This window comes from Diuraphis noxia, unplaced genomic scaffold, assembly GCF_037042655.1.
Source record: "Diuraphis noxia isolate RWA-SAM2 unplaced genomic scaffold, SU_Dnox_SAM2 contig0002, whole genome shotgun sequence".
In the NCBI taxonomy this organism is placed as follows: domain Eukaryota; kingdom Metazoa; phylum Arthropoda; class Insecta; order Hemiptera; family Aphididae; genus Diuraphis; species Diuraphis noxia.
In genome coordinates this window covers 43,364,852-43,391,723 of record NW_028301712.1, presented here as the reverse complement: position 1 = coordinate 43,391,723, position 26,872 = coordinate 43,364,852, and the positions used below count along the sequence as shown (strand labels likewise).

At 32.1% G+C, this 26,872-nt stretch overlaps 1 long non-coding RNA gene across 1 annotated transcript; it reads right to left on the bottom strand.

The window, feature by feature from the left end:
• Positions 1-23,798: 23,798 nt before the first annotated feature.
• On the bottom strand, positions 23,799-24,583 carry LOC149058493 (uncharacterized). Its single transcript, XR_016190445.1, has 2 exons — positions 24,095-24,583; positions 23,799-24,052 (listed from the first exon to the last, which is right to left on the bottom strand). It is a non-coding gene; the product is annotated as an uncharacterized LOC149058493 (long non-coding RNA).
• Between the last annotated feature and the right edge of the window lie 2,289 nt (positions 24,584-26,872).

Below are 26,872 nucleotides of genomic sequence, written 5' to 3'. Positions count from 1 at the left end.
TTTGTTAAAAAATTGTGTTTTCCGAAAATGACTGTTCCATTCGGATTTACGCGCACTTGTCGTAGACATGACCGATAAATATTAAATGATACCATTAATTATAAACACTATTATATTTAATATATAACAGTATTACCATCATAACCGTACCCGAAACTACGAACTTTACCTTATATTATTGTAAACGCGATGTATTGTTATGAAATTATTATATTTTGGATACATCGCGCTAACACAAATATTTATCGAACAGATGGTATAATACCCTTACTATACTCCCGATGTTAATGATATTATATTTTAATGAATTGAATGAACGGAATATTATCGAGAGTTCCGGAAACTGAAATATGCCCAAAAAATAAAGAAGAAAAAAACCACCCCAGCCCCACTCGAACAATGGACGGCATTCAGATATGAGACGCGTATAACATTATTTAGGTCAGCATGTATAGTTATAATAATAATATTCGTCTTAAAAGATGGAGAATACCTCAAATGATGAATATATTTTATATAATATATGTACACGCGCATGCTGTTTAACAGCTGTTACAAATATTATATATTATTATTGTTTCGAAACCGCAGTCGAGCCATATACAGTAAAAACTGTTATAAACGTACTCATAGTTAAAAACTAAAACGTTTTATACTAATTTATTACAATGCGATGATTCATATGGATTGTTTTTCACGATCCGGGCAAATGTAATTCATATAGGTAAAACTCGTCTTACTTTTATGACTATCACCACACACACCATTCCCAGGTAGTGTGTTGGCGCCGATACGCGTGTGCGTGTGTGCTGGCCAACTATACATAATTATTAATTGTTACCTATGATATACCTACACATAAGATAACGTCACACGTGTATAAATATTGCCGTCTCTGTCATACACATGGACAACATAGCAAATTCGCGATTATCAGTTTCGATAATTTCGTGCTGTTAAATTTATTATCAGAGTGAATTGACCTACAAACAAACTTAAAGGTGAGTTCCCTCATTGTTTTTTTCCGAATATTTTATTTTTTAAATTTGTTTTGAGTCTTCTTAAATTTTAATATTTAACACTACAGTTATAAAACTTGCTCATAACTAATAAGTTATCGTAAAAACAACCAGAGATCGCTGCAGATATTGTTCTTGCTTTTAAGTTATTCTAATAATTATAAGCTAAAAACATAAAATTGGAACTACTAGACGTGAATATTGGTATGTTACAAGACAGCTCGTCCTTATAGTACACATTATACATATACAGCACAAACGAGTAACTGCACATATTATCTTACCGTGAACCGCGATAATACATAGAAAGGTGTGTACATATTTATACACACATATGACCCTATTTGATGGTATTAATTATTATTGTGTTGTTCGCCAGACAAGTTTTAGTAATGAATTTTCTTGACATTTCGCAATAACAATATTTTTTTTTTTTTAATACTTTAAATTATCAAACGACTCTATCTAACTCTCTGAATACATATATATTTCTATATGCAGTTATTAATAATAACCAGAAACTGTGCAAAAATGTCAACGGATCCCGATATACATAATTTTATGGAATCACAACAATTATGAATATTATTAATTATTACGCTGGAAACATGAATAATTCATGAAGTGAATGAATGTCTTTTATGGTTTATATGTTATAATATACAATGACGAATTTTGGTGTTGGCTATAAACTTTGAGAGCGATTGTAGTAAACGAATTAATAAATAATAATTTTAAAAATAAACCGTTTAAAAAACACCATTAAAGTAAATCGTTGACAAATTAACTATATTGTAGCAACAATATTACAAATTAATGATTTCTCAATCCTATCTTTGCGTATAGGTACTAACTATACCGACTGTACTTATATTATACATATATAGGTGTGCATGATTTTTATATATTCGATTGGCAAAATGTAATAACATCATGATTACAATATTTTCTCTTGTGAACTCTACCGCAATTTGATTTATACACTTATCTATACGATCATCATTCGCAAGAAATTATCAAAAGCACTAAATTAAATTATTTTATATTTATTTTAATTAAATTTTGCGGAAAAAAATAACTTGCGGATGCAACAGGGGAAAGAAAACCGTCCTCGAGATTTAGATTCACACATTTTAGGTCGTCGACGTAAGCAAATGTTTTCACTCCTCTTATTCTTTGTCGTTCTGCAATTTAGAGTGGGAATTCATATTTAAAATAAACGTCATTACAATGCGTTTAACACGTTTAGTAATATATAGGTACCTATATACTTATATCTTGTGTCCGTATATTCGAAAATTTTATCGTCGACCGTAACGGAATTTTAATTTATTAGCACAGGTAAAAAATTGCCACGATACACCGGTCGTCGTCGTATGTGTACCTAATTTGTATTATTATCGTCAAACATATATACACATAATCAAACGTGGTATCTCTAGTATTATTATAAAGGTATTACGAGACACAATCGTTAAACTTATTCGCCAGCAATTCTATAAACTCGATAAATATTCTTTGACAACGTTCGATATCAATTATTGTTACTATTATAAATTATATAAATATACCAGTTGGCAGACAATTTAAAGAACAATGCGCATAACATACAATGACATATTTTGGTTGACGTGTACCTAATAAGCGCTGCAGTGTTACGTAGGAAGGACGATAATCCTATGTACCTATATAATAATATATATATTTATAAATATTTTCACATTTATTATAATTATTTTCTTATATATAAAATCCTTATTACTTCGACATATTCCCAATGTACATTCAAAAACCCGTGACCAATCGGTAATTTCGTGCTGGTTGATTTTCTCAAGGCACAATTCATGAAATCATCGATATCGCGGTATTTGTTGTATTTATTCTTTATTTTTCCCCGGCAAACCGTCCGCCATTGATATGTGATCGAATTTTATGAAAAGATGTGTAACGATGAAAAAAAAAAAATGGAAATAATAATAATTGTTCGTAACGGACAAACGGACAATGCTTTGAAGAACAAAACACATGTTATAACTTATAAATCCCTCCGTCTCTCTTATTCTACATTCACTTCACTCGACAGCAAATGCTCGAACACGGTAATCCTCTCACAGTGATTCCTATAATGTATTCCTATTATGTATATAAGGCTGCAAAGGAAGAAGTAACGATGGGTAAATTATTATATTCCAGAAGGGCAACCATAAGATTTTCGGATAAATCAAAACAATATTATAGGCCGTGCGTCTTGTCACAACAGCCGCAGATTACAACGATAATAATGATATCAATAACAACGATAACAAGAATGATAAGCTGCCGTTTACTTGTACTAAACGGCGAAATTAAATCGAGAGTTGGTAAATAATCATTTATTTACAATATTATATTCGTGTAGATTTAACGCGTTTACTGCAGCCCACATACACGAATTAGGTACATCGAGTGTACCGAGTAGGTACCACCTATACGTCATATCATATGGTAATAATATTACACACTCACGTATGTGTTCTAACCGAAAACGTGTTTCACCGACGGTGGAATACGTTCAAAACTAATCCGATAATTCGGCCCTAATGCTGACAGGTGATCTCGCGCGATTTTTCAAACCGACTAGCGCGGTAATAAAACCGGTAGCCGACTGCTGGTGCTGCTATATAGCGGTCGACGAATGTCCAGTTCAACTTGCAGACATTAAGACACGATGACGTACGTATAATAAATATCGTGTTTATATGAGAACTAATTTTTCGTGTGTGTATACAATATGCATAATATATAATTATTTAGAAGTACAATCGTATATCCGCGGCGTGGTAACCCGTGTTTTTCGATTGCCGTTTCAATGTGGTGTGCATATTATATACTTTTATATAATTATGTATATTACATTATATACTAATGTTATGACTGCGCCACTGCGGATTCATTCCTCGTTTAATCTCGGTCAAACGAAAACTGCGCGCGAATAGATTTTTAACATATTATTGGGTGGTTTTGAAAAAATGTACAAAACAGCTACAGGTCTAAAATTATATATGCAATTATAACAATTAATGAGTAATAATATGACTATGGTGTAATATTATCCTATTACCAATATGGCGACCCAAAACAAATAAAAAAATATTCGTTTTTCGTAACTTCGTGGGCTATGAAATCCCTATGTGAGCCCCTCTTTTATTTTAAAAAATTGGCTACATTTTGACTATAAGATTACGTATGTTCGTATGCGGTAAAGCACGATTGAGCATAAAACGATTGAGCATATACCTTTTTAGCAACACGATTGAGCATAGAATATTTTATGCGATGTTGCCACATTCATGTTGCCAAAATTTTGTAATTTATTATTTTGACGTATTATTATTAAACACGATTATTATGATATCAGATGCGAGCAATGAGCCGAGTCCAACTTTATCGACAATATTATCGATTAATAAATTAGGTCCGGAGCAATAAATTTCTACGGCGTTTTAAACATTTATAGTATTGGGGAAAATATAAGATAATTAAGATACGATTCCAAAATTATTATAGAAATAATATCAGTGTTATTATTATTATAATTATTTGAATAAATATTTTTAAATTTAAATTATTTATTTTTACTTTTTTTAAATTGAAAATGGCAACGTTGCAGAGTTTTTTATGCTCAATCGTGTAAGTTTTCTTTTGTATTTTAATTTCCTTTGATACGCCGACAATTTTGCTCAATCGTGTCGCAAAAAAGGTGTTTTATGCTCAATCGTGTTTCAGCCGTTCGTATGTGCCAAATTTTAGAACCAAACTTTGCTGTGGATCGTACACACACACACACACACACACACACACCATCGCACATACACACACGCATTATAAACATTTCTTTTAATTTATATATTATTATAGGTATAGGTACCACAATATACACAAGGACTATCGGCGGAACGATTAATGGGTAAACTAAATATGATGATAATTAGGTATATGCTATATTAATATCATCGAACGATCAAGTATATAATTTACAATTCTACTTTAATCCGTATCCCATAATTTTATTTTTCTAATTTATAGTCAAACGATCTGTACATTTATGTAACTGTAACAGTTTTCTACGACATATCATTATATATATATTTGTTACCTACCTTCTAAATAATCGCATATTTATAATTATTATGTTCCTATCGCATTTATGAGTATAATTAAATAATTAAGCGCAAAAAGTCTTTATTTTTCTAATTCAGAATACTTTCGTGCCCTTGCATTTTAATTTAACCTGCAATAGTGGAAAATGGCTTACTGCAATACTTGTACGAGTTACGATGACTAAAGACTTTATATTAAATTGTTTTTTTATTCGTCTAATATTATGACTATATTATACGTCATGTTTTGGTTGAGGTTCTGCTAATGCGTATACGAACGTGTAAAACGCCTTTACCTACAATATTATTAGCTGTGTAATAAATTTTCTATTTTAGACAACGAGTCGAGGTAATTCAGTTTATATATAATCTATTGATGTTGTTTCGATGGTAACTTGGGGAGGTCTACACCGTCACCGTCTATTTTGCTTTATTATTTTATAGATATTTACGCCGTAAGAACCATATTATTACTTCCTGTGATTGAAATCCGATTTAATGAGTCAAGTATCCACTTGAGTCGAATAAACATTTCATTCGTTCATTTGCATTTAAACTATTTTCGAAAAATCTCAAAACACACCGTTTTATGGTTTCTTTAATAATTGTCCACATCGTATAAATTACTAAGTTAATCAAGTAATTCGTGATCGACGAGTATTTGCTTTAATCTCGCATGCATTTATATATATATATTGTAATAGGTACTTTGTATTCATGTTTTTTTTTGTAACCCTTTAAATAATATATAGACAGAGTAAAAAAATTCTTAAAAAATGGCCATTATAATCAAACTCGATATTCGAGTTTCATAGATATGTTATTTGTATAAATTCATTAAGATCGTTAGCCAGTTTTAATTTTTGTAAATAAAAATCAATTGAAAACGATTGACCTCATAAAAAAAATTTAAAAAAAAAATTTAATGTTATAAAATAACCTAAATAACCTGTAATTAATCTAAAGTATTATTTTTACACGTAGTTCGTTAATTTGATGCTATACAGTAACAGGATGGTAACACTTAGAATATAATAATTATCGCATAAGAAATAAACACGTTTTTAAGTTGTAACGCTTCTACCATTAAGTTGCGTTAATCAGCCGTGTACCACAACGATTTCGTAAGTAAATTCGACCTTAAAAACATTATCCATCGCAGTGATCAAAATTAGCATTATGATTGACATAATTTTACAAGCATTAGATCATCTCATATAGGTACTACCAAAAATATAAGAATTTGAAAATGGGTATTTAAAATATGTGAAAGATACGCGTTTAAATAAGAATATTCGTGGAAGTTGCGTGGTCGTCTTCTAATTTCTAACAACGTCACTATTTACATAATATAAGGTAGTAGCTTTGTTGACATTAAGTAAATACCAACATATCCAATATTGAATCTGGTCAAGTTATTAAATTTCTTTAGATAAAATGGACGCGGTCACAATACTCATGAGTATTTTTTTGAATTATTATAAGTAGTTAAATTAAAATATATAAAATAATTTGAACGTAAAAGGCTACTATATTTAATAGTTCTATATTATATATTTACAGCAGTATATCTGAGTCGGTTTAGGCTTTTGGTTTTGCAGCATAAAGAATATAGATAAAAGGTACTCATCGTTTTCATCTTCCACAGAGCCCACTGAAAAAAAACTACAGTATTTAGTTCAGTGCCGCAGCTCTGCAATGACCGCTTTTCTATGATTTCCTTTTTACACACATTTTGCCTCTGCTAATTTTTTATATTATACTTCATACCGACTTCATCTATATTTAAAACTTTGCATAAGATATTTATTGAATATTAGATTCAAAATTGTCCATAATATGTGATGACTAGTATAGGTATATAATATGTTCTGTTATAGTTATATTACTATTATCCTATAACGCAATATTATATATTTTACCACACACTCACCATGCACATACACAGACATACCCACATTAGTGCACAACGGCTGCAGAGATTTCGCTACGGTAACTTTTATTAATATTATTTCGTTTCAATGCCCACGGCGCTTAAGCCACATGTAACATACGTATATTCATATTATACGCATAATATAATACATACCTAAAGGGTGATTTTTATATTAGCGAACGGTATAATATCTCAGAAAGTAAGATGTATGGAATTTAAAACTTTACCTTTTAAATAAGAAAATAAGTATCCATTTTAAATTTGTCTTGGATTATGAGCAATATGTGCTCTTAAAATTGAAAATAAACTAAAATCAAAATATGCCTTAGGTGTAATTCTTATGACAGGTAATAACTATATAGTTGAAGATAAAAAAAAATTAGCCTGTGAAATGTATGTGTTTTTTTGTTTGAGGGAGAGAGACCGTAAAATATATTATATATGTATGATAAAAGATATACACGGTGTCCCGCGAGGATTTACCCATTGCGATATAATTTATTTTTGTAACATTGTTACAAAATTTTATTATCATTAATATCCTGATTTTTCTTTATTTTTTTAGTTTCGAAAAAAATTGCGAATTATTTCGTAATGTTATCAAACATGTGAACCGCCGCGCGCCGCGCCGTGCGCATTCCCATACGGCCGGCCGAATACTTTCCGTATACCTATAATAGTTATAAATGTTATATTCATATTTTATTTCTTCAAAACTAGAAAAAATATTAAAAATCAAGAAATTAATGAAAATACAATTTTGAAACGTCAATATTTTCAGAAAAAAACTACTAAATTGCTATGATCAATTTTTTTGTAAATAATTAAATAAAAATATATATTTTTTAAAATGTTTACAGAAACATTAAAATAAATAAAAAAAATGAAATAATAGTAGTTCTTATCCCTGTGAATCTTATTATAAAACCAGAATTTTGATATCTTCATTATTTCGTGAGATATCGCAATGGGTAAATCCTCGCGGGATACCCTGTATATATGTCATCGATGTACCTAAGTATTTTTTTCAGCTATCCCTCACCTCAACCTTGTGAAACGTTCCATTTCGAAAAAAAATCGCCAAGGTATAAGTTTTTATGATTTTTCTGTATACGATATACTTATATTATTCGGTTGCTGTGCATCATACTGGCAATCATAAATCATAAGTCAGTGTAACATTCAGTGGAGTGAGTGGTTGTGTCCATAAGAGATAGTGTGGCAGAAAGAGACATAGAAGGAGACGGAGGATATAATAAGTCGGAGGCATTGAGAGTAATGTTGAATTTTGGTGATAAACGCAACGTCTGCAATATCGCAACACGAATTCAGAGATGGAATATCTAACATTACAATAATGGATTGAAGGACAATAGAAAATACAACAGTGGAATTTAAAAAAAATATATATTATATATAAAACACGATAAACTTTTATTTAGGTTTAAGTATTAATAAAAATATATGTTTAAATTAAGGCGAATGCCTCCTATATAAGACTGCAGTTTATAGGTATGCCTATATATTAACTATATTTAAATGTCATGACTATGGATTGGAGCTGATGTCGGGCCTTCAAAATTTCTCTGGCAGTGGAGCTAGACCTTACCTAGTCAGTAATCTGCCCCTGGAGTCAGTATAGTCACATTATAATATAACACCAACAGCAATAGCTTATAAAACATATAATAGGGCCTGAAATATTATTTTATTTTCTAAGGTCATCGGTAACCACCACCGCTACCACGGTCATTAATATATAATTATTTTTTACTGGAAAAATTATATTATATTTTGTGTATACCAATATACTATAATACGTGTAGGTACCTGATGTATACATGTTAAATAATACGGCATTATTTTGCGCGGCTTAATTAGTGCGTGTTTTTCGATCGTTATAAATATACGCCACGCGTATCACGCCGTCATTATTATTATTTTTTACCATTACCAATTACACTGTATTACTGTATTCTACTTACCTACCTTCTACTGTAACGACTAGTGTGACTACCTATATTTGTGCAGCAGCAATAGTAGCTCCGAATAGTAACCCTCTAGTGAATACGATAATTATATTATTTCGTTTTGTTTTTACCCCTCGCGCACATTTGTAACATTAGGTACAACAATAATAATATTATGTAATATTGTTATTATGTATATACGAACCGAGTGAATCGGTCACCACAACAACGGTCCGCGGCGGTCGTGTGCATAATATTGTAATAATAAAAATATTATTGCTTATCGCGCGGCTGCAACTGCGACGGCTGTGTATCTATATTATATCCGAAAAGCGTTCGCTCGGGGACCTTAAAACAGAGTATTGTGCAGTGACTATAATGGCTACAAAATGCCGTTGAAAATATCGTCGCGATCAATTCCATCCATCATCACTTCACATATTTTGTTTTTGGCACTTCAAGTACAAAACATAACAATACATTTTGAACAAATACAAAGTATCAATAATACTCGGGCATTTGTTCGTTAGTTATAAACAAAAGTGTATGCATCACAAATAAATATTTACATAGGTATGTTTTTTAACAAAGTTATATATTACTGTCAAAACTCCGAACTTGAATAATTCAAAAATCGTTATTTCATTTATGTTTGACAATAATAATAGTAGTAGGTAATTATTAATTACCAATGCGATAATATTTCATTGTTTTACATGAATACAAACAATATTTGTTTTCGATATTTTATAAATAGGTAGTTTATTACTAAATAGTAAATACAATTTAATATTAAACGACTTGTGACGAAATACAACATATTATACGTCATTGAAATATAATATGTATGATTGTTCACTATTACGAACAAATCTTTTTCAATTTTTGTTATTTGTGGAATCGAGTGCAACAACAATTCTCTTCAGCACACTTATATACTATTATAATGTGTACCTATTCTAATCGCATTGTAGGTATATGAAAAAAAATTAATTTTAAATGTATTTGAATGTGTCATGTCGATATCATATATATTAGGTGCACACCGTTTAAATGCAATTTCTTAATATTTTAACTATAATATAGTCTCTGCCCTATAATACGACTCGCCGTCATAGATTATCCCTTATAATCCTATACAATAAAACGCTCACATTTATGGCAGGTGCAAGACAATCAACTCAACTATATTTTAAAGTTATACTCGAGTGATTTCTATTTATTTCAGTATCGTGCCATGATCGTAAATAATTTATGTAAAAGAGCATTTATGGAAGAATTTCATTCATATATTATTTAAGTAGTATGATATTATAAATTTTTCCTCTACAAAGAAAATTTAGAAATCATAAATATGTTTTTGGGTATAGAGCAGTGGAAAAATATCTAGTAACAACTAGCAATCTATATTCTATATTTTGCTAGGAATTAAATTTTTTTTTATTATTATCAATTTTTAATTACATTCGAAAATAAACACAGAGTTACGAAAATCAGCCATACAAAAATCGGTAGGAAAAAAACCAATTTAACTGTCAGTTCATAAATTATTAATATTTTTATGTACTTATAAATAATATTAAAAATCAACAAAAATATATGTTTCTGGTATTCTGATTACTCCGAGGATTATTGTGTCGATATTCGATACACAATAAATTTGGATACAAACCGTATTATTATTAATATTTGTGAATTTTTCAACCGAATTATACTTTTTTGTCTGTTTCTTAATTTTTTTTTCTGGGTAACCATTTTTGACACCGGAAATGGAGACCAGTAACGGGTACTGTCCAAGTTATTCAGATAATATATTGCAGGATACAGCATATGTAGGGTGAACCGGAAGTAAGATGACGCCCGCTGAGATGACCAAACCAAATCCTTTGACGGATTTCAATGGTAAATGGAACTAAAATTGAACTGCATCGTTTTTAATCGATGGAGCGGGTGCGAGATGGTACCCGCTAGGTGGCCGGATCACAAGGCACAAACGATGAATTGGTAACACAGCATTATAATAAATGTCAGTATGATTAATACATGTGTTTTGTATTCTATTATAATAGATTTCAGTCTTTTTCGTTGTTTATTTTTCATTTTGTACCCATCTCATTTAAGGAGGAACACTGTACCGAAAAGGAAAACATGTCGATGATCGCTCGATAATCCTATTATACATTTAAACTCTAATGTCTTAAAAGGGGCCTTAGAGGTTGAAAATGTACAAATATGTACTGTATAAAATTCGTGTACCTACCTATCTGTTTAAATAAATTATTTCTTAAAATGTAGTACTCTATAATATATATATATAATAGTGAGACTATGGATGAATTCGTGGTTTATCTAGATAGCGCTTAAAACTGCAGGTCAGTAACGACTTATGTTAGGATCATCATAGTTCATAATAGTTCTATACCTACTTCTACTCAATACGAAATTTCATACTATATTAATAGTACACTACAAGAGGTAACTATAAATATAAGAACATAAAAATTCATAACAATAATAATATTGTGATACATGGCAACCATTCCTAGAAATCGTTCCGAATATCCAACACAAACCGTTTTTTTAAATTTTTAATGTGTTTGGAACAACAATAAATACATCAATTAATTTATATCACATATAAATTGATTGATTTCACCTATTATAGAAGTTACGTTTGCATAGTGTAATAGACTAAGTATGGGGTTGTGATGACGTACGTGTTAATGGTTTTTTTTTTAACGCAGGTTAATATAATATAATATAATATTTCAAAACGTAAAACTATCAAAAATAATATCATGAATTTCGCTGCTTAGCGGTATCCCTGAACGACGTTGTACTCGATGATTACACAGGCGTGTACATAATAATAATAATATTATAATGTGAACATTTAATAATAGTTATTATTATTATTGTCACGATACCACGGTGTACCTACAGGATACAATACATTATAATATAATATTCAGATATAGTTTATACTGTTTATAGTTTCGTATCGTCTTATTCGTCGTAATCCTCCGAAGAGTTGACATTTTTAAGGGATTAGGAATTACCTATATAACGTTTATTATTTTTCGTTCGTTAACGTGCCCCATAATCGTTTCGAGTATCGTGTGTATAATAATATACATCATACATATTATAATATTATGCATACATTTGTTTTGTGTACGCGCGGTGTTCAAACACGAGAACGATGAGTTAACCTAACCTACCCGGTACCTATATCAAAATGTTAATCGTTTACACGGGACCCGATATAGCACTTGTACGATAAAAGTATAATATAATATTATCGTTGGAACGTTTTTAATATTATGTAAAAGTATAATATTAAATATACCTACTGCGCATGTTCTAACTGTACGCCTTTGTACGATTCGATTAGTATCGATGTTATATTATAACTATTACATAAAAGTGAGAGAATAAAATTGCAGTATATATTATATGCATTAATATACAACCGGATGTTGATGTATTTCATCCGATTTCGGATAGAATCGACTTCGTTCAACACGCGTATAATAATATTATAATATTATCATCGTTTCATCGGCAATGCGATCGTTATAAAATCGACGAAATCGTTTACCTTATACCTGGTTTACTCAACCGACTAGGTCATCGATTCTTGATGGCGGTAAATCGAATAATCAGATCTAAAATGATACTATAACACACGCATATCATTATAATATTCTTATATTTATAGGTATGTATATTTCCATGTTACATGAAACGATGTGTCTTCTCGCCGAGCAACGGATCCGTTAATGCGCCGCGTTTACGACCGAATCGATTTCTTTCTATATATTTTTTATATTACTATAATATTTTTAGGTGTCTATAGTAATGATGATAATATAGTTTTGCATATTATTATATTCATGTATGGCGTATGTGGTGTATGTGTGAGTACCTATACTGTGTGTATTATATACGACGGATGTGGTATTTCTATAAACTTGCACGTCCGACGATGACAGACAGGTTTTTTGGGGGTGTTGTCGTGGGTAGTCGTTTCTAATCAAACCCGATTATATATATATATATATATATATATATGTATGAAAAATAATAATAACGAAAAATAATTGATTTTTTCAGTACAGCGGCAGTGGGCAGTCATGGAGTTAATCAAATTAACGGTGTTTAATTGGATCGGTTTTTTTTTTTTAATTAAACGGATTGTTTTTAATGGAATCAACTTTATAATATGTATGCGGTAGTTTATATAAACCTACATATAGCATATGACGTAGACATTAGACTCTCTGACAATATGGGTAGCGATTAAAAACATATACTGGGTTTTATTTCTATATTAATTTACGATCTACGAATTAATTACTTTATATAGGTACGGTTCGTAAATTACTGTGTTCATCTACACATACACACAACGTTGTGTGATGTGGACAGTAAGAGACAGAATTCGTATGTGTATCGAGTCAAAAATATTGTTGGCTGCAGCTCTATCGAGCTATTACGGGCGTTCTATTATAAAATGTATACAGGGTTATACTATACTGGGCTATAAAGTATTATATTTTCACGTTTTGTGCGAGAGCAAACCCAAATAATTGTGATATTTCTCGATAGGTTATTCGTATGGAGAACAGCATTATGGTATTATATTTATCAATGCTATTATATTATTACATTGTACTTGACTTATTTCATTTTTATTCCCACTTAATGTCGTTCAAATGAAATTTAACGTCAAAACTCACAAGATATACAACAACGATATGGATAATATATTCAAACGCGAAATTGTGATTAAAAAAAAATGTCACTAATCCTAATATTTGAGATGAACTGCAAAATCAATTGACGCTCGACACTGTGCAGCTCATGGCATATTATTTAACAAGCATTTAATATATTATATTATCATCCAGCACACCTGTCGTGATTATTTACACAGATGAAGATTTTGCAGAAATAAAGATTTATTATGAGTAAAACGTCTGAAACAGTGAGAAACGATGAGTGAATTAATAATAACGACAATAATAATATGTGACCTAGTTGCTGAACGGAATCAAATTACGAACACTGACTACCATAGCGTTCAAAATTAGCGTACGTATATAATATAATAATTTATACACAAACGACAACGAAAACGAGCCAAACTCGACATGTATAATTGCAGTACGCTTTACATGATATGTTATTATAAGAATTATATGTAAACCTCCTCACATTATGCACCGAACGTTATTTAAGTGAAGTGCATATTTTATTTTATTTACGTGTTGTATTGCAATTTATAGGTATGTATAATATGTAATGGATTCTCTCCATCATATTTCTTATTTTTTATTTATTTTTTTTTTTCAATCCAATTACATCGATTTATTATATTAATCGTAAGTCTGTCGGTTGGTTGGTCGTATCGCATATAAAAACGGTATCGCTAACCGGGATGCCAGAAATAAAACGGTAATAATTTCGTACACGTTATATTATTATAAAATATGTACCTGCAGCAGTGATGCGGCGCGTAGGTACTCATTATTATTATTATTAGTATCATCATCATCACCATCGTCGTCGCCGTCTCCGTGACATAAAAATCTTACGACTACGAGTATTATAATACCAATGGGTATTGTATATAATTACAAACGATATACAAATTTATAATCCCACAGTCGTATTACTGTGGTAATATAATATATATATATGTATACAAATCGGCGGAGACTTAAAATAGCATTTAAACTTAATACGTCTATACGCCAGCTCAACGGTCGACAAATAAAATACGTCCCACAAGGCACGCACTTTTTGAATTTAGTGGCATTTTTTTAATTTTTGGATTTTGAATGTTGGATCATAATATCATGCTGGATATATTGTTTTTCATTGTTAAATCGGAAATAATAACTTGACAGTGACTAGAAGAAAATATTTTTAGGGTGAAGCCCAGTGACATTTTTCTGTACCAATATAGGACCTATAACGACTACCACCTACCACATACTTACGAACCGATCTGTATACCCATAGGCGTTCACACAGAGTGTTCCAAGTGTGCTTTTACACACCCCATAGTCGGTGGCTATTCGTACGACTTTTATTCATTCCGTGGCTTTGTTTAAGCTACAAAATAAATAATACGAATGATAACTCACGAGCATGAGAAATGGACAAATTTAGATAGCCAGTTACATAAAAAGACCACTAATAGTGGTATAACTCTTACTTATTGTCGTTCAATGTTCAAAATCGATCGTAAAAGTGATAATACTACTATTCATTTTATTCGAAGACGTGTATTTCTACTTTTACTTGTAAAAATCTAAAACCTATATATTTCTATTGTAAAAAAATTGGTTTGAAGTTGAATGATGAAATTATTTTATCTAATATTTCTAATGTAAGAGTATATCAATTAATTATTAAAAGAAATCTATAAAAACTAAAAATATAATAAAATACACCGACTTATTTTTTAAATAATAATCTATTTGTTGAAACATATAAAAATATTTTTGTGAAATACAAATAGGTACCTACTAACCAATATGAGTATTAATACATTTATATTTTGCTCTATTAAATGTATTCTATTTTTTTTTTAGAAGGGGGCTTAGTTCACATTTATTTTGTTAACACTCCATATTATCATATTCTTGCGCACACTTATGCGTATATAATATATTATAGGTTAGGTAATATATATATAGTATATATACTTATTTTAATTTATTACGTCTTATTCCATCTGAAATTATCATTCAATTGTCCGTAACGCCCGTAACCTTACAAAACTATATTTGCGACAGGACAGAAAGGACTTAGTATATAGACAGGATAATATAGTACATATTATATGTAATATGTATGTATAATATATACATATTGTATATATTATGATTATAAGATATAAGTAATGATGTAGCAATCGTTATACTACGATAGCAGAAAAATGTGTTAATATGCCCATGGAAATTAGTGATGTTGTTATGTTAGAAATTTGAATGAGACACTGCACAATCACTGACAAAATGACGGAATATATGGCGATATCAACAGTCTTTGCCATAACTGATATTCATATTTATACATAGGTTATATTATATTAGTAATTATTTTTTGATAGTATATTCTAATATTGTTATTATTATTATTAAGCCTCTAAGGCTAAGAAATTATGATATAGTTTAATAATGTATTATTTTTATTTTTGTTTTTGTTTTTATACATGTTAGACTCAGTTAGAGTTGTACTGTATTAAACATGAATTGCGTTGTTGGTGTTTTTATTTCACTTTTTCTATTTGAATGTTACTTTATGATTTTATTTTTGTTTGTCATAATCCACCCCGTGATAGATACTTTGTAACTGTCCACCTCTCTCCTCTTCAGTCAAACACAATAATATTATGAACTTACAAAAATCGAGGAAATCAAACATTAAAACGATGTATATAATGTGGAAAATTATATTGTATTATAACATATATGTGTAAATTAATACTATGCTTCTTGTCACGACAGTGGCAGTGACGATGCACGTTGTGTCATTTTCATGTATATAATTATATATTAATTATATTATTACGTTTTTGATTTTTGTTTATATATTATTATATATTTCAGCAGATGACAGTCGTATTCTATTTATTTGTCTTATTAACTAAATAATTTTCATGTCAAGTTAAGGTGATTTTTTTACTATACCTACCTATGCAAACAAAAAAAATATAGTCATAGTATTGATTAGGTATTATATTCAATATTGTATAAATATGATTAACTAAAGAGGCAAAATAATCAAAAAGAATGGTATACTCGAAATGTATATCGAAGTAGCATGTATTATTAACAACTTCGAGAGAACTTTTCAATATTTCAACACCATACAATGACTATGAAATGCAATAATTAAGTAGTGTTTCCCATCATCATCCACTTCGATCTGCAATCTGATGTATTATTTTTATTTTAAATTATTTACGTTCATTGGCACCGCAGTCGTAGATCTCAATAATATAGTGAAAATTCTTTAGAATATTATAGCCTCTCCCACTGGTACACAGCAATATAATATAATTATATACCTGAGATCATCAAATGAAAGTCTATGGATTAACTTCACTGACCCGCTGACGAGTTATTAATTTTTTTTTAATTTTAATTTTTAATGATGAATTACAATATGTATATACAATATTACATGAAATATAATAATTATGTATTTTGATATACGCGCGGCAATCGGGTATTATCGACGACCCACCAATAGGGCACATACTATCATTATTCAATATACGTCGTATATTATTATGTATAACGCAGCTGCACCATCACAGTACATATAGGCAGGTCGATATACAGCGGTTCGCCATCAAAAAATCATGCACACCACTGGTGCGTCTTAACGGCAATGTGCAGTGTATCGCTGCATACCGGTAATAATGGTCTTCTCGGGCATCACGCTTATTGTGGTGACGTTATCTGGGAAGAATATGTGGAGAAAAGGTCTCGGACGGCGGGCGGAAAGAGCTAGGAGGTGGTGAAGTGGAGGTAGAAGAAAGCGATCTCGCCCCCGCGTCCGTCGAGTCGTTCGCGCTCTTTAAGTAGGCAATATCGGCATTGTTGGTCTGACGCGCGCTATTTTTGCTATTATTATTATTATTATTATTATTATTAATACGAGGCGCACAATTCCTGTGTGGTTTGCGCTTTTGAACTGATAACGTTTCGCGGCGGCGTTACCATGGCGAAACGAGGGCGGAGTCGATACGGCCAGTGATTGATTATGATTGATACGTGAGAATATTACCGAGAAAATACTTATGCGATATTAGCTAATATATAATATATATAATATATCGACTAGCGCGTAAATGCATACACACCCCAGACATTCTCCACTACTGCACCCTCGTGTTATTCTTTAGGTTAGCTACTTATATATATGTACAGAATATTGTCGTTAGTATATTATATTGTTTATTAAGATATTATATTATAATATAGCCATATAGGTATAGGTAGCCTGTAGATGATATATTCTTAAAAATATTTTACTCAGAATAGATAAAATTAGTTCAAGATAGATTAACCTATTCTGCGGTATAGCAAATGGTATTCTAAATTTGAGCGACTTACCTTATTTCATCTATGCTTATAATAATATGAGTGTACGGGGTTGGAGAACTTCCTTGTCATAGGTAATATTGATAGGAGTTTCAGAAATCTTTAGGTTATAATTTTAACTGTTAGAGACAGTTTATGGAAAAATTGTTCAAATAATAACTTCCAGCAAATATATTTTATAAATACACAATCTTATATATCTATATAGTATTGAAAAGACTTATAAGTTATAACTCATAACTCATGAGTCATGAGCAATAAGTTACTAGTATTAATTATAGTCATCCAGAGTTCATTTGCATTAAGGTTGCTATTGACTTGAATTATTGACTTTTATAATATGATGATGTGTCTCTTCTATAAGTAGTGACAGTTTTAGTCGCAATGTTCTAACAATTTATTTAAATTACAATCAAGGAAACAAAAAAATAAAAATTATGTATTAGCTAATATTCTTATAATTGAATAGATAATTGAAAATCATTTTCTAACAATGAATGGAGACACGTGCAGGTTATCAAAATATCGACTAAACGATCAACTACATAGGACCATACCATTTAAAATTATACTATAACGAACATTTCAATACTGTCCGATATTAATTCGAATCGATTCCCTTCTGTTCGCGGTTCCAAAGTTAAACTACTTTTTAAAGTGTAACCTTAAGAATTTTTTGGTTGGCTTAGGCATTCAGTCAGTTTGATTCTGTTCCTTACATTTGTGCGGACTTCCGGTCCACAGTGTTTGTGACAACCTAGTTCCGCATGATCGTTGCGCTCACCTACGTCATAATAACTGGACGTTACCCCGCAGGTATATTGACGCTTTGCTGCATAACCATCACGTCAGCCAATATCTAGATATCATAATAAGTTCATCGATACAACAAAAGTCTCTCTCTCTCTTTTTAGCAATCTATATCTTCGTATCTGTCTCTCTCTATCGCGTCCATCTCGATTCTAACCTTCGAGTATTTTAGATGAGTTACACTGTATATAGGTGCATATAGAATATTGTATTAAGCACGTGTGCTGTATATTATACGTAGATGTAGATGAACCGCGGGGACGATCGTGACCGCTGCACGCGGGAGAGGCGTATAATTAGACGTAATTATAAGTAAAAAAGAAAATAATAAAAACAAAAAGAAAGAAAAAAAAAATCAAAAGAGAGAAAAAGGCGAAATGTATATAATAATACTCGTACCTATAATATAATAAGAGTTGTGCGCGCGAGCAACGAAGACGACGGTAATAATTATACCCGGCGTCGGAGTGTGGACACGGCGTAGTTAGAAAGAGCGAACCCCACCCACCCCGGCCCGATCACTTCCACGTTTCTTGTCACGTTTATAACACAACACACACACACACACATTATAGTACTACAGGTACACACTAATTATTCACACACACACAAAGATCGATCCCGGGGCTTAATTTTTTCTAGATCTCTTTCGGGTCATTGTCTTGGCGGCGGCCCTCTCCGCTCTGCAGCAGCGCCGTATAATATACGCACATCGTATGTGTATAATATTATAATTATCATAGTGTACTCCATTATGTATATGTATAATATGTGCTCTGTGATTGTACACACACACACACATGCACGTGTGTAATTATAATTATTATTCGGGGAAAAAAAAAATGATAATAACAATTAACGGAGTGCCTATAATATTATTATAATATACGTATATATATATATATATGTACCACGACCCGACATAACACACGAGATTACAGGCGTTACATAACATATATAGGTACCACTCGCTAACCGTACGGTGGTTTTTCTCTCTCAACCGTTGTGAAACTTATTGCTTGTGTGTGTGTGTGTGTGAGAGAGAGAGAGAGATAGAGAGTATTATCTAGTCTTCTAGTCTTCGCCTAACATCTGTTGATCGGTCGACCAACTCCTTGCCCAAAAACCGCAAAAGCATATATAGGACTTCTGCTGCAATTTTTATTTCCGTGACTTCGAAAACCGCCGAAAAAAAAACAAAAAACACGCCCCGAACACACGACGGTCGATTTATGCAGGTGCCTACAGTTCTTATTGTTCTATAACCATGTCGATGGACGGTAAATACCTATTTACCACGATGTGATAAGCGTATATTACAAAAGAATTAGAACATAAATTCGTAACACTTGATTTCGATTTGTGTCTCTTAACGCTATCCAAAAGACAAATTTACCTCAAAATCACTGGAGTAAAATTTTTATTGCGTTCAATATGCATGTTTTGCATAATATATATTTCGATGTGATTGATCGATAAAAGGAGTATACATTGTACATCACGGGTTTTAGTGGGAAGCATAAAATATAGATACAATCGTAACTTAGTTATTTTTCTATGTATTATATACCTTTTTTTTTTTTTGTTTTTTTCTGTTTTAACCGACGACGCCGCGGGATCTGCTTTCGCATTGCTTCCGCGGCGCCGCCATCGTTTATTGACATTATCAAATGATGTATTATATACCTATATCAATACATTATAGTATATATTTTATGTGTGTAATTATTCAACGAATAACAATATGCAGTTGTATTAATGGTTATTTTTGCATGCAATTATGGCTCGTGTAATATGTAGTACATACTCGTATATCACGTACAAGAGTTTGATAAAATAATTTATATGATAAACAATTTGTTTCAGTCCAGCTTTTATGATTCTAAGAAAAAATATGCATATAAAATGTCATTATATTGTGCCTCGGACTATTAGTCAAATGTAAGCTGGGGGTTATGAATTCGTAAAAGGACTTACATTATATAGTGACATTATATGCGTACAAACTCTTCATCTATACGGTGGCGTCTTCGACTTGTATACCTCTGCGGGGAGTCTCATCCAGACTAGAACGTGTCATTCTTGGCTAATATCTGCTCAGTTTGGGATACCCACCAAATTATACATAATGCGTTGTGTTTCTGTACTTACCACGAACAATGTTAAAATGGGAATGATAGAAAAAATAAAAATAATATCAATATGTGAGGGCACATGCAGTATATATAATAGCGATCCCTCGCAGTTTAGTTTAGCTACGTGTCTCCCAGTGTGTGTGTGTGTACGTATACAGGCAAGACCGAAAAAAAAGACATTGTCGTAAATTTTCAATTCAAAGCAATGTGATATAATTTAATATCGCGTCTGACAGTTCTTAATTTCACAATAATACCTGTGTGCTATTGTTCAGATCCCTGTTGTCGACATTTTTTTTCTTCCCGCCTGCACACACGCTCCCATCATATTATCCTTTAGACACATATTGTCTACCTACGCCAGCTTCTGACCCTGCCGGAAATACTTCAATTGACTTGTGTTTGACCAACAGTTTTTGCACAAGTAATTTATTTTCTTCGACTTTTCAGACAAAAGATCAAGTGTAGTGTACAATAATATTATATTGTATTCAATGTATAGAAACCCGGAGTTTTGCACATTCCCCGTAGATTGCTCAGCACGTGTCTTGTTCACTTAGGAGGCGACAGAGGAGTAAAAAAATGGAAAAAGTACACTTTATAATATGATATTATATTGGCACAGACTATACAGGCGTACAACCTTAAGCATATCATTATTTATATTTTATAACCTTACTAATGAAAAAAAAGCGTATACAAGTATAATATATCCATACTGCTATAATAGGTATATATATATAATATTATATATATATGAGCGGTGAGGTATATAGGTTTTTTTTCCAATAAGTTTGTACGCCAAAACGTGCCGGACCTCTTGGCATTTGGGTCAGATCTCCGCAACGACGACGAATAAAAAAATGTATAGTTTTTTCTTTTTTAATTTCCATGTACGTGATAATAATAATTCATAGTCTCGGGACATAATTATATATAATATACATCGCTGCAGTGCGGTATAGTCGTCGTCCGCCTTGTCCGTTTAACCGGATGAAACGCACATACCTAATTATATTATTATCGCAACGTCGATACGAAACGGCTCGATGTGCCTATATTATGCGTATTAATATATTATAGACATTTATAGTATAAAAAATTGTAAATAAATACCAATATACACTAAGGGATATTAAATATAAGATGATAATATTATATTATAATTTATAAAATGTACGTACCTACACTGATATCGCGGCGTATGATGTTATATACGTATATAATGTGGGCAAACGCCATTCGTTATATCATCGACACGACAACCGTTCAGCGTGTGTGTATAAATATACAATTATATTTATAATATTTATGTGCGTATATTTAATGTCCTCGGGACATGGGTAACGAAATATAGCCTATAGGTACCTATGCGTAAATATTCATCTGACGTCACATTCCGCGGAACCCTGATCGACGATGTCGTGACGCGAATTCGTCCTCCTACCCGCCACCCATCAAAAGCGTCCATCTACCGTCAATGCATTATACACACGACAAGTTAAACTCTAGATCAACTATTATATCATTTTTGAATTTCAGATCAATGTAGTGGTATGTGTGTGTCTGAGTTAATTTTACCGTTAGATCAAACCCGTAGCAACTATATAATATACGTTTCACAGTAGGCACCAAGTTTATTTTTCAATGTTTCGTACATTATAAACATGTGAATCTATCATTCTATAAATCTGTTATTTATTATTTATATTATGTAAAATGCAGTTTTATCTCTATAAGTAAAGAATAATATAATGTAACTATCTAAAATAGTTAAATGGTTTTAAACGAGGTATGTTAAAAAAAAAAAGATTAAATAAATATAACTATATTATACTCTATTACTCTATAATAAAAATGGAATTATATTCCAATAAAGTAAATTTTAAAATTAAAAAAAAAAAATCATAAAGATCATCACAGACAAATTATTATCAAATAAATGTATGTTATAAAATAGTACATAAACCATAATAGGTAATACTTTTGATAGTAAAAAAACAAAAAAACTTATTTTATTTATTTATGTACATTACATTTTTTATGTTCTATTTTCATAATACTGTAAAATATTCAAAGTATATTATTACGCATCAAATGTAAAATATGCCATTATGCCCAATACATAAACCGTGAAGCAGTTTGCTTATGACTGGGAAATATTCGCCCAATTCCGACATACACCCGTAACACATATTATTGTATATAATATTATAAAGGTTCACTGACGTTTTAATAAGCTACGACTTTATAAATAAAATAACGAAATTCCTGTTAAGACGTTCCGGTTGATATATTATTATCAGTTACCATATGGTATTGTGTTACTCGCAAATTAAAAAATTTACAAAACATGTAGCAACTAAAAGTACTTACGACACAAGGTCAAAATTGTTCATATTTTTTTATGATATAGAAAATTTAATAAAAATAAATCATTTATAACGTCAAAATTAAAAACATTATAGCCAATCAACAAGAAACTAGGTATAGTATTTAAGATAATAATATCATTATCATAAGATCGCAATGATAAAAAACGAAAATCCGAAAAAAAAATAGAAGAAAGTCCTTTCCCAAGGAACATAGATGTGTCGAAAAGGAACTTTGGGTAAGCTTTACACAATAATATTATAATATAAATAAATAAATAAATAATAATAATAATAATAATATACATACACACATTACATACGTCTTACATAACATATATTTGTCGTAGTCATCGTCAGCGGAGGCGACGGCGAAAGTGGAGAAGTCTGTGCAACCTTATCCTATCGGCGTTGCGTGGGCTGGCGGCGGCGGTGGTGATGGTGGTCGGTCATTCAAATGGTCGGAGTTATTGGCCGCTGCTCGGCACGGCTGGCGCGACGTTGCACGTGGCCGGCGGAGCGGCGAACTTGTGCATCTTGGAGGCGGCAGTGGCTGCAGCGGAGGCGGCAGTGGCCGCAGCGGAGGCGGCAGTGGCCGCAGCGGAGGCGCCGGTGCCGGACGACTTTTTGTCGGCGGACGGCGAGCAAAACAGATTGGCGTTCGAGTCGCTGTTAGGGTCACGTGGCGACGGACTCCGACCGACTGCCTTGGCTGCGGCCAGAGCCGTGATCTGGTTCACCACGTCCTCCATCTCGTCCGAGAGGTTGGGCGACGGTTGAAGCTGCTACATGTGCAGTTGCTGTTTCTGGTGTTGTTGTTGCTGTTGATGGGGGTGGTGGTGATTATGGTGGGGGTGATGGTTCTACAGGAGTTGGTGATGGTGCTACAGGAGTTGGTGATGGTGCTACAGGAGTTGGTGATGGTGCTACAGGAGTTGGTGATGATGCTGCAAGTGTTGATAGCAGCCCATCGACGAAGCGGTGGGCCATCTCGATGAGCGTGCGACGAGCATGCACGGTGCCGTACGTATTGGACAATGACGCCCACGCTACACGACACACGTAGGCCGGGTGGGCCAAGGCCACGGACCCGGTGGTGCGGCAGTCGCGCTGCTGGTGCGCAGCCAGGCCGCCGTTGCCCGAGAATGCCAGCTGGCACTGGGCGGCAGCGCGTCCGACCGACCGTCCACCCGCCGTCGATGGCATAACCCTCAGCCGGAAGTTCAGAAGCTGATACGGTGGCCGCAACTTCGACCACGGCTGTCTGGTCTGGCCGCACTGTCCGACATCGATCGTCGATTGCCTGAATCACCGACTGATCGAGTTGGAGCAAGCGCACCGGAGTTCCCGACGAGCCGGTCTGCTGTTGCTGTTGCTGATGTTCTTGTGGACCAGCGTCCGCTGTCATGGTGCCCGTAGACGTATTGTTGTTGTTGTTGTTGACGGTGGCAACGTTTGCTTCTACTGCAACTGCGATCGTACACGGTGCCTGACTTAGGCAATCAGTGGCCTTAGGCATAATAAAAATGTGGCCCATTTTCATCGGTAGTATATATGGTATACATATATTATTTGATATATTTGTTGTGACTGGTGGCTGGTAGCCTGTATGGTGTTTCCAGTATATATAAAAATTATCTTATATTCATTATATACGAATATATTATACTCATTTTATACGATGAAAGTTATATTCTAAAAAAAATAAAGTTCATAAAAATTCGTATCTCCCTAATAGCGGAGGCAATAGGACCAATAGAGGTGCCTACACAGTTGCCGATCCTGCGTAATGAGAGGTATGATCCTGGTTGTAGGCATACCATTTGTCGTGACCACTGTGGTGCTAATAAACTATATGACTTTATAAATTTAACAACGAATATTCCTATTATGATGGTCCCGGGCGATATATTATAAATCTAATTTGATACTTATATAGTGTTGTAATACTTATTTGAGGCAAATTTAAAAATGCAAATGAGCAAATGATCTGAAGTAGCTCATAATAAATAGATATTCTAATAGTTTAAATTATCAATTGTCATTTTTATTTAATGTACCATCCAAATTGCAGGACAACGTATTTAAAACTTCAAATGCTCATTATTGTTTTGAACTTACCAAACGTGTTTAAGGGCATGTATTAAAGCTGGCGAGGTTATAACAATATGTCAGTTACTGTTATAACTTAAGTGACGGTTGATAAAAATTAGCTTATACTCGAGGTTGAACGTAACTTTTTATTATGTTGATCGAAAAAAAAATTTTAAGTTACTTTATATCTTGGCAGGTTGAAAGTTTTTTGAAAATGAAAGTAGGTATAAGCCAACATAGTTAAGTTATCGACTGAAAAGTTTTGAAATATGTTTCTCAACAGACCAACTCGTCTATTCATTTGTTTACTCCCATTTTTATTAAAATATATACCTACTGCAAATTATTATATTGAAAAATTGAAAACAATTTTACTAGGTATATAGCTATTATATTATAAGAGGCTGTAAGGTGTCGCAGTAAATTTACTATATTTACTGATAGCTCGACAGAATAATCATTTTGATTTAATAATAGGCCATCGGAGCAAAAAGTTTTTTTTTTTCACTCGGATATTTAGGTATAAAAGTTATTGCAGTATAGAAGACAAACGCGTACTAATTTATTACGAATATATAAATATGTAATTTAATTCAATTCAAATCGAAATGAACGATATTTATAAAATACAAATTAGCATGAGATATTCGTTCATCTTAACTTTTGAGAATACCTATCATCGAGTATTAAGGTGCGTCTCCACCAAAACGCATCTTTATGCTGATAAATTGCGTTATACACTGCAGTATTCATTGTAAATATTTTATAACCTCTTTTAATATTTGTTAGTATTTTAAAATATTGAGCCTATAATATCATTTATTATTTACCTTCATTTGCATGCGTTGTTTGCTGTTCATTTCGTACAATTTTTGTGTCCGAATATAAATGGACGATTTAACCACTGTTCTAAACTTTTGAACAATCGTAACACGAATATTGCATTATATTCGGTATTTGTTTTCTGTAGCTTAAAGTTTCATACTTATGTACCATATATATTTTATGTACCTATTCGCTTTATGAGCAGATTCTACTATAATTCTGAACTCTTGTGTCGGTAGTACATCATTTACGTAAAAATATAAGCAAAATCCATTTTCGAACTGTATATCATTAGTAATTGTTTAATAAAGAACAACAATAATAATTATTTAAAAAACTATAATTGAGGGGGAGTTAGTTGCCCTTATACTGCACCTCGAATAAATATCAAAATGTAAATATTATGAACGAGTCTACCGTTACATAAATAACCTAATCTAACCT